The sequence below is a fragment of the Meles meles genome, chromosome 2 (assembly GCF_922984935.1).
Source record: "Meles meles chromosome 2, mMelMel3.1 paternal haplotype, whole genome shotgun sequence".
Classification (NCBI taxonomy): Eukaryota; Metazoa; Chordata; class Mammalia; order Carnivora; family Mustelidae; genus Meles; species Meles meles.
In genome coordinates this window covers 113,048,595-113,058,822 of record NC_060067.1, presented here as the reverse complement: position 1 = coordinate 113,058,822, position 10,228 = coordinate 113,048,595, and positions in this window count along the sequence as shown.

Genomic DNA, 10,228 nt, shown 5'->3' with positions numbered 1-10,228 from the left:
CGTAGGCATCAGACCTGCACTGCAGCAGGAAGTCTTTCTGAGTTTTCTCTTATTTAGTTCCCAGTAAATATTTTGTATACTTAATCTCCTCTTGGCATTTGCTTCTTGGCAGACCCAAACTGATGCACATCTCAAGTAAAGTTGATGAAACTTGTCACAGAAAGACTGCTAAATAAACGTAGAGTGAAAATATGGTAGGATCAGAAGATTGGTATAATGCTTTGCCAAGGTGATTCAACACTTTCATATTATTGAATCATTCATTCATTCATTCATTCATTCAACTTTTCTTGAATGGGAAATCTTCAAGAGATTTAGGATCAAAATAAAAGTCCTACACTTTTTCTTTACTGTCTTTTCCTTCCTAGTGTTAATATAATTCTTCCCTATTCTTACAGTATGAATCATCAATATGGAGCTATCTCCCTGACAAGTTGTTCCTCTGCTTGGAAGATCTTTTTCTACTCTCTGCTGCCCACTTAAATGTGTTATCATTCCCCGCCTTCAACTGCTTAACAAATACCTTCCTATTCAGTTTCTAGGTCTCTGCTCAAATTCTGTCTGCCCTGTGAAGATTTCCATGATGCTTTAAATATAGATTCAAATGCTCCTGGGATTGCCAAGTATCCAGTATTTAAAACAGCAATCCAGTAAAAAGTAACCATTAAACACTAAAAAAATAATAAAATACAGTTGTTTTCAATATTTCACATCATGTTTCTCATTTCTTTGTTGTTGTTCTATAATTCCTGTTATAACACATGTTTAAGCATATTCATGCAACTATGGATACTCTGTTCCCCACACTCCCAGTGAACTTTAATGAACAAAGATCTCATTTAATGAAGGAGATATATACATGCACAGATAGGTTTGTTTTTCTTTTAAGATTTATTTATTTGACAGAGAGAGATCACGAGTAAGCAGAGAGGCAGACAGAGAGAGAGGAGGAAGCAGGCTCCCCGCTGAGCAGAGAGCCCGATGTGGGCCTCGATCCCAGGACCCTGAGATCATGACCTGAGCTGAAGGCAGAGGCTTAACCCACTGAGCCACCCAGGTGCCCCCATGCACAGATAGTTTTAATGCATTTTGACAATTTCTTTGATGGAATATAAAGTGTTTATTGTTCACAATAGTAAGCAACAAAATCTCAATAAAAGAAATTGCAGGGTCTTAGCAGCTTAAATCTCTCCCAGATATCAATGGAGTTCAAATTAAGTATCTTTTCTCTCCTTCAATATCTCTTATTATTTCAGTGATCTCTGATTTATCTTATGAATTGGGTGAATTAAATTAGAAGCATTTGTAGGGCACTTGTGTCACTCAGTCAGTTAAGGGTCCACCTCTTGATTTTGGATCATATCATGATCTTAGTGTGGTGAGATCGAGCCCTATGTTGGGCTCAGTGCTGGGTGTGGAGTCTGCTTAAGATTCTTTCTCTCCCTCTTTCTCTCCTTCTCCTCCTCCCCCTCCTCCCACTCACATGCACCCTGTCTCAAAATAAAATAAATTAGAAGTATTTGTGAAAATAAAGGGCATTTTTCTTTAAAATTTGCATATTCATTTTATTTGTGCACATTCATTTTCTAATCATTTCTCATAATGATGAGGCAGAGCTGTTTATTTTCTTCCTAGTGGAGAGGGAATCCTACACTTCATGACTATTTATATTTGAGATGGAACGTCACAATTTTTATATTTAAAAAAATTTATACACCAAGACTATTTCTTCCCCATAAAATGAGACTTGTTAAGGGTTCAACAAATATTATGTTCCAACAAATATTGTATCTATGATGTGCCACTTTTCTAATTTCTAGGGTATATTTTATAAGATTTCTGAAAGGAAGGATCAATATAAACTTAAAATGTTCTTTTTCTCTTTCAGAATAGATTTTTTTTAGTTATTTGATGTTAACTTATTTTCTAGACACCAAAACTAAATATAATTAATTACTATATATATTGGAGTTATATATAAATAGTGTTAAATATATAACTTGTAAGGCCTTCTTACTATGTATGTGACATCATTGTTTTAATATTACTTTTTTAATTGAAAAGAATGGGTGAATCACTTAAATAACATTTTCCTGACCCACTTCAGGGAATAATGGCTGCTCATTATTTTCCTAAGTATTGAGTAGAATTATAAAACTAGAGAAGACCAAAAAGGACACAGAAGAGCTGTAGCATATGTTGTTCTTTCCATATCAGTCCCCTAGTTTAGCTTATTTATTTTAAAATATTTTATTTATTTATTTGAGAGAAAGAGAGAGAGAGAGCATTCATGAGTAGAGGAAGAGAGAGAAGCAGACTTCCCAATGAACAGGGAGCTCCACCTGGGGCTTGATCCCCCACCCAAGATCATGACCTGAGTTGAAGGTAGAGCTTAACTGACAGAGTCTCCCAGACACCCCCTTAGTTCTCCTTTTAAGATAAATAAAATTGCTGTGATGATGTGGAAGCTACTTCTAGGGAAGATGCTTCGGGTTAACCTCCAAGGCCTGAGCCACTGAAATGGCTGCAGGGTTGCTAGAAGTGAGACTTCTGGAAAAGTGCAGTTGAAACTTCCCCACCCACACTCAGGGACGCCAGATTCAGATCCCCGCTGATAAGCCTACTGATATTTAGGCCTGTGACAAATCTGATTTATTTGGGTGTTCTTCCTTTGCTTCCATAAAGGAATTGTTGATGTGGTGACATATTAGTCATTGTGCCTCTAGAGCAGTTTCTTCTGCTGGTAGTGGAACCTCTGTTCAGCAGGACTATAAATTTATTTCAGAACCAATGCCATGTTTCTGTTCTGTGTGAAGACTCTGTTAGGTTTTCTGTCAAGCAAATCCCCCGACATCCATTTTCTCAAAGTCAAGATGTCTGGCTAGACAACAATTTAGTTAATTAAGGAGAACGCTTCACAGAACGCTGATGGGGTGAGGGAGGAGGGGGTCTGGGCTGTGTGAGGAAACAGTGGGGCTTGCAACTTTATAATTTCAGTGAAATGAGAATTGAAATGTATCATTAAGTATGATGGCCCCTAATAACACCTAAAGCAGTGTTCTCTGTTCTTTTCGTTCTTAAAGTAGAATTACTGTACAGCCAGCACTGCCTTCTCTGTAGTAACTTTTAAGAAACAGCTTTATTTGTAGAGGTGTTTTCTCTCAGTCAGAACCCAGGAGCTGCCTTTATATGACTGGGAGTTAAATGATCAGTGACTAGATTTTTTTTTTTTTTTTCCTTTGAGTCTCATCCTTTTTTTTTTTTTTTTCTTGCCATTAACTGAACTGTAGCTTGCAAAAAATTCCTGTTATCCTTGCTGGTGTCAGTTCTACAGAATTGTTCTTTCCCTTTTGTTCCCCTCACCTCATTGGCCAATGAAAATTTTACTCTTAATTTTTCTTGACAACATTGTAAACTAAAATATTAAAGAAAATAGTATTAACACTAAAATAAACACTGCTTATTTTTGTTTTGCAGCTGGTAAACTCTAGTACACCAAATTATGATTACTGTTAAATTAACACATTTTAGTTATGTTTGGCAATGCTTTCTTTTTTCTCCTCATACTCAACTATTTATTCTTATTTTAATGGGATTTGTAAATTTAAAATTGAGCAAGTTGTCTCGGTGGTGTGACGTTTAGAGTATTCTCCTCTTCTCTCTCTTTTTCCTTCCACAGAAAATATGTCTAAATTTCTCTACAGTGGGAAAATTTTACACACATTATAATAATCATATTGCCTTCATCTTTGAAAATATCCGTTAAGAATGAACACTGAAGGAAATCATCAAGTGCCACTTTTTATAATTAATTGAATCAGAGGAATTTCTTTTTGGCTAATTATCAATATCTTTTTATTCATATTGTTAAAATATCAATTTAAACATTTCAACTTTATTAGAAGTTCTAAAAAGAAAATAAAATGATAACCTACTTTAGGGTATTTCATCTGAATATTAGTAATTTGTTGTCATGCATAAATAGGCTTCCAAAGAATGCATTATGGTATTTGACTTATGGTATTTGACTTATAATAAATATGAAATATATTATAGGAGTTATTGAAATCATTTTATAATACAGATGTCTCATTTCTTTATTTCCAATCAAGAGTAAATATCTTCTAGCCCCACATGGGTATAACTATGACTGATTCAAGTTGGAATGTATGGGTTTACCAGAGGCATCATGCTTATAAGTATATCTTAAGTGGTTGACCTGCTTTGATCCAAGGTTAAGAATTATAATTATATATTGAGTAAAGTTGATCCCTATGCTTCCTTTTAATCTATTCATACCTAACTAAATTATTTGTTGCAAACTTTACAATAAAACAAAAGGTTTTATTTGAAAACAAAACATGCATGCTATGAAATGGATAATGTACAATTTAAAGATCTGTGGAGTAAGAATACTTGTTGTTTAGCATTCTTGTCAGAATTTAGTATTATATGGTTAAAAAAAATTGGCCTTTCTAATCATAGCGTAATGGTATCTCATTGGGATTTTTAATGTGCATTTCCTAAGAACTAATGAGCATCTTGTTAAAGGCTTGTTTGCCATCCTTGTATCTTTTTTTGTGATGTCTGCTCAGATCTTTTGCTCATTTTTTAACTGGGTTATTGGTTTTTTTTAATGTGGAGTTTCAAGTATTCTTTGTATATTGTAGGTACATAATTTGCAAAAATTTTCTCCCAGGTTGTGGGTTGTGATTTTGTTCTCTTAAGGGTACCATTTCCATAGCAAAATATTTTAAGTTGGTAAAGTCCAATTTATTCTATTTTTTATCACATGGATCAGACCTTTAGTGTTGCATGTAAAAACTCATCATCAAAGTTAAGGTCACATAGATTTTTCTCCAATATTTTCTTTTAGATATTTTATAATTTCATGTTTACATGTATGTGTATGATATATTTTTTTAAGATTTTATTTACTTATTTGACAGACAGAGATCACAAGTAGTCACAGGTAGGCAGAGAGAGAAGGGGAAACAGGCTCCCTGCTGAGTAGAGAGCCAGATGTGGGAGCTGATCACAGGACTCTGAGATCATGACCTGAGCTGAAGGCAGAGACTTAACTCACTGAGTCACCCAGGTGCCCTTTTTTTTACATTTGAAGTCCCTCTTTGTATAAGGTGTGAGGTATGAGTCAAGGCTTTTTTTTTTTTTTTTTTGTATATGAATATTTAAATGTCCCAGCACATTAAGAAGGGCACATGATATGATGAGCACTGGGGGTTATAGGAAAATGATAAATTATTGAACACTACATCTGAAGCTAATGATGTACTATAACTTGGTTAATTGAATTTAAATAAAAAGAAAAATGTCCCAGCACCATTTGTTCAAAATACTTTCCTTTCTTCACTGAGTTGATTTTGGAACGTTGACAAAAGCTTGTTGATCATATTTGCATAGGTCAATTTCTGGACTATTGTGTCACATTGAACTATCTTTCCTTACAGTAAATCTTAAAATCATGTAATGGGAATACTCTGGTTTGTTTTTGTTGTTGTTTCTTTTTCTCCTAGAATTGGTTTGGGTCTCCTAGTTACTTTGAAGTTTCATATAAAAATGACTGCTTGGATTTTGAATGGGATTGTATTGTATCTACACATTTAATTGGGGATATTGTCATCTTATCAATATTCAGTCCTCTAATCCATGAATATTATAAATATTTCTATTTACTTAGATCTTTGATTTCATTAGTATTTGCACTTTCCAGCCATTTTAGTGCATATGTAAATCATTATAGTCACTTTGGAAATGAGTTTGGCAGTTTCTTATGAAGTTAAACATATGCTTACCATACCAATCAGCAATCCTGTTTCTATTTATTCAATGAATTAAAAATATGTTCATAGCAAAATCTAGTAATGTTTATAGAAGCTTTATTAATAATTGCCAAAAACTAGAGGCAACCAGGGCATCTCCAGCCCCTGAATGGACAGACAAATGGCACATCCATGCAGTGGATAGTTATATTTTGTAAAAAGAACAAAACAAACAAACAAACAAACAAACAAACAAAAAACCTATTGAGGAAGTGATTCATATAAGAGGGAGGAATTACTAAGTGAAAGATGCCAAATTTTCAAGATTACGTATTGTATGGTTTCACTTATTTGAAAAGCTAAGCCTACAGGAATGAAATTAGCTTATTATTTATTAAGAGTTGGTGTGGGAGGAGAAGTTGGCTACATATGATCAGCATGAGTGAATTTTTGAGGTGATGGAACTGTGCCTTAAGAAACATTGGTGGTAGACATGTGACTATATGCATGTATCAAAGCCCATACAACTCTACACTGCAAAATGAGAATTTTCATGTATTTAAATTTAAAGAAAATCAAACAGGATATTTCAGGACATAATGTAGACTTTGACAATAAACTTAATTTCAAATGCATGGCATGATTTCACTGAAATAAATGGGGAAAAGGAAACTGAAATAAGTAACATGGGAAAACAGTGTTTTGACTGGATACTATAAGAATACCCACAAAAAATGAACTGTACAGATCTTCCTCAACTTATAATAGGTTTACAGCATGATAAACCTGTCATAAGTTGAAGATATTGTAAGTTGAAATGCATTTAATACACCTAACCTAACAAACACCCTAGCTTAGCTAAGCCCACCTTACATGTACTCAGAACACTTAACATTAGTCTATAGTTGGGCAAAATCACCTAACACAAAGCCTATTTTGTAATAAAGTATTGACTATCACATGTAATTTATTGATTACTGTGCTCAAAATGAAAAACAGAATGGTGTATGGATACAGAATGGTTGTGAATATCAGTTATTTACTCTCCTGATCATGTATGTGACTGACTGGGAGCTGTGACCACTGCTACCACCCAAAATCAGAAGACTATACTACAGCATATCACCAACCCAGGAAAAGATCCAAATTCAAAATTCGAAGTATGGTTTCCATGGCATGTGTATTGCTTTTGCACCATCATAAAGTTGAAAAATTGCAAGTTGAGACATCATAAGTTGGGGACCCTAAGTACACAAGATAAAGTGTACTCTAGTTGATAAATTTATTTTCATGGGTCTATAAGATAGCATTTCTGAACCAACTTTACATGTTCACTAGGTTTGAACAAATACATAAGTAAGCTGTAGATAATGAGGTCCAGTTTTCTTATTATAAGAGGTAGAATGACAAAGAAAAAAAAGAGGAAGGCTAGAATAAATTTTGTGGTACTGAACTAGAGTTGGAGATTTAAGTATGAACACATGCTTATTGTAATGTAAATGCTGTTAAGTGAAATAAGAAATACAGATATATATTTCCTAACTCTACCTATTGAAAGGGTCTAGCATCATTGAAATCTCAGTAGCAAAGAGCACACCTAGCACTCAGATGTTAGTTTCTAAATATCAGTCTCTAATAACAGAAAACAGGGGTCACTGGAGAAATGGCTCATTACAAAATATGAACCAGAAAGCATCTTGCAGTTCCTGTACGTAAGGAAGTTCAAAAATTTTTAAAAGATGAACAAATAATAATAGTAACATAGTCTAACCCAAGGATAACATAAATGTCCACAAGTCCATACTGATCTAAATGAATGATTGAATAAATAAATAAATGAGGGAGGAGGGACAAATATCCCCTTCAGAAAAATTGAAAATAATAAATATAGTAGGAATGCGAGAGAGAGAAAATTGTAAACGCTAGAGTTAGAGGATAAAAAAGGAGAGACTGGGTACTTAAATATCCACAAAGCATCTCCTACAAAATAAATACTGTGGTGGTTTGAACATATGTCCACAAGTTCTTTGATACTCTTCCTTCTTGGAAATGGAGTTTAATGCTCTGCCCCCTCTCCCACCACCTTAAGTGTGTGCTGGACTCAGTGATGCATTTCCTACAAATAAGGAATAAAGAGGGAAACATAGTAACTTCATTGGGGAGAAACCTGGCTGACACCACTATCACCAACTGACCAAGGTTAAATCATCAGTGATAAATAATGTTGATGTCATATGCCCCAATACAGGATGATGAGAAGGGCATTTCACCTCAGTTGTAGTCTTCCCCCAAATCTATACTATCAATGTAATCATGGGAAGCATCACACAAATACACATGAGAGATCTTCCATGAAGAACCTGATAAGTATTCTTTGGAAGTGCCAAGGTTAGGACAAACAAAGGATGAATGAGAAACTGTCCCAGAATGAAGGAGACTTAGGAAACAGAAAACTAAGTACAGTGTAATATCCTGGGTTGGATTCCTGAACAAGGAATGAATATAAGTGGAAAATATTTGGAATAAGAATAAAGTCTATAGTTTTATTGGCATTTTTGTACCAATGTTAATTTCTTAGTTTTGATAAATGTACCATGGTTGTATAAGATGTTATCATCAGGGGAACTTAGATGAAAGAGTACAGGAGCATTTTCTGTACTGTCTTTATAGCTTTTTTACAAACTAAAGTTACTTCAAAATGAAAAGTTAAAAAAAATCTATGGAATTATTGTCTGAACAATCACAATTGTTAGTCAGCCATTAGAGAATGGCTAGGGAAGTGTTTTTTCCAGATTTGGTTCTGGGCCTCTGATTTTATTGCCCCATCAGTTTTGCACAATCTGCTCATTTGTTTCTGCATCCCATTCCCCAAGTTTTATGATGACTCTCTCAGAATTATCACTTCTCTGTTAGAAATACTTTTTTAAAATTGCCAATAGTTTCTTTACCCATTTTGCTGATCTTTTGTAGAGTACATATTATATATTATATTTGAAATTCAGAGAGAAAAACCAGTAGATACAATGCAATTTTGGGGGTTTGTTCTGACCTAGGCACTAGGTATGTGCATTATGGACTATGTTTGCAAAGACATCGAGGCCTGGGAGAATGTGGTACATTTTCCAGGTTTCAGGTAGTTGATGCGCAGTAAGTGTAGGTGTGTCTATATGACTGGACAGAAGAAGTGACTGGGAAAATGGGATGGGCCAGATCTTGAAGAAGCCAAACTCTCTAATAAGGTTTTTCAATACAGAGTATGAGAAGCATTTCAAGGATTTAAGTAATGTGTTAACAAATCAAAGGCATAGGTTAGAAAAGTTCTTACAGTGTGAAGAACAATTTGCAGAGGGATGATTCCGAAGAGATAAAATATATGGCTTATACTGATTAATTAAATGAAAAGTTCAAAGTTTAAATAAGTAAGGACCCTTTACTTAATTTTTATGAAAGGACTTGTCTGAAGGTAGCTGCTAAAGAAATCACCATTTTTATACATAAATATGAAATTTAATATGTCAGTAGTGCATAAACAAAACTGAAAGATAAACACAAACCGAAAACATAATTGCCAGACATATGGTCCAAGCTAATATTTCTACTTTTCTTAAAGTTCATGAAAATATTTGATTCTATGAAAGGAAAGATTAGCAAAGATCATGAACTGAATGTCATAGGTTGTATTGTGCCCTTCCAAACTTCAAGCTTTGAAGCCCTTACAAACCTAATACCCCAGAATGTGACCTTATTTGAAAACAGGGTCTTTGCAGATAATCGAGTTTGGATTATTAGGGTTCTCCCTCATCTAATTAATTAGTGTCCTTTTATAAAGGGAAAATTTGGATACAGAGATCCATGTGTGGAAAACAATATGAAGACACAATGTCATGAAGTGTGCAGATTGGACCTATGATGCCACAAGACAAAGAACTATCAGACACTAAGGGAGAGACTTGGAATCAATCCGTCCTTGTTGCCTTCAGAGGAAGTATGACCCTGTTGACATATTGACCTTGAACTTCTGACCTCCAGAACTGTGGGATGATAAATTTCTATTGTTTAAGTTACCCAGTTTGTAGTACTTTAAGTCAGCCCTAGCAAATTAATATACTGAGTTTACAAAAAAAAAAAAATTGCTAAAATATGAAAACATGTTCTACCATACTTGCCAATGAAGAAATTCAAATTTAGAAAGTAAAATATAATTGTTAGTGATCAAAAATTTTAAAAATAATGGTGAGAGAATGTTAAAATTGGCACTCTTTATACTCCCGTGAAAGTGCAAATAATTAGACTTAAATACATGTAAGGACACACTTAATGTATTATGGCACTCAGCACAGTGATTGGGATATTGTAAGAACACAAATGATAGTTATAATGAATGGTGTAATTATAGATCTGTATTAAAATTATACACGCTATATAATGATAGCAATAACAGTAAAGTA